General features: G+C 55.6%; 1 protein-coding gene across 1 annotated transcript in view; it reads left to right on the top strand.

The window, feature by feature from the left end:
- The window catches only part of Grid1 (glutamate ionotropic receptor delta type subunit 1), a 719,620-nt gene that overhangs the window by 50,279 nt on the left and 668,406 nt on the right, over nucleotides 1-935 (top strand). The window lies entirely within an intron of this gene.

Raw genomic sequence — 935 nt, 5'->3', positions numbered from 1 at the left:
GACCCCAGGCATGTGGGTGACAGCCAGGCATGGGGGCTCCTTTCCGCCTGGATCTCGGATCTCTGCTCCTGAATGCTGTGAGGCCCAGAGGAGGCGCCTGCGGCAGACACATCTCCAGAGCTGTCAGTGTGAGTTTACCAACAAGGCTGTTCGTAGATCTGAACCCTTCTCCCCAGGGTGGTGAAACTTCCCTGGAGCATGCAGCTGCAGGGCGACACAGGAATCTATTTTCTCTGTCACTCTGTCACCTTGTGCCCTAGGCTGCTCTGTCCCAAGAGCTCTTAACAAGGAGCTTGCAGCAGAGCAGAGGGGTCCCCTGCACAGCAGCTGGGGCTGGTGCAGGGGGCCTCTTCCACAGGGGGCAAGGGTAGGGGGGCATGGTGCCTTCACGGCTCTTCCTTGGCAGTTTCCCCCCACCACTCCACCCCAATCTGTGGAAGTGACCCTCCTTTCCTGCAGCCCCAGCCTCCCACCTCACCCAGTATCCAGAGCTGATGGGCGTGGACCCAGCTAACAGTGACCATGAAGGCTCTGGCTTGGGATGCAGACCCCTCCCCAAGTTCAAGTCTGGACTGTGGGGTGAAGGGGGCCCTGGGAAGCTACAGTGTTCCCAATCCTGCTGGAAAGGTAAGACAGCCTACAGTCATCTCACAGCAGTGAGCTGTGGCAATTGGCCTCTCCCATCCTTGACTGCCCAGAGCTGGGGGACCCTAGTGACTCCCGAGGTCCTGATGGAGACTTGACTCCCCAGCCACTGATGGCTGATGGTCCAGGTTTGTAGCTACCGGTGTTTCCTCACCCATAGGAGGAGGACTGTCAGTCCCTTGAGGGGCACAGTGAGGGGCATCAAGATGAGCTCGTGTCTGTGGCTCTGTAATTCTTTTCTTTTTTAAATTTTTATTTATTTATTTATTTATTTATTTATTTATTTATTT

Source organism: Octodon degus, unplaced genomic scaffold (genome assembly GCF_000260255.1).
Source record: "Octodon degus isolate 3935 unplaced genomic scaffold, OctDeg1.0 scaffold00132, whole genome shotgun sequence".
NCBI classification, from domain to species: Eukaryota; Metazoa; Chordata; class Mammalia; order Rodentia; family Octodontidae; genus Octodon; species Octodon degus.
This window is presented reverse-complemented; position numbering and strand designations above follow the sequence as displayed.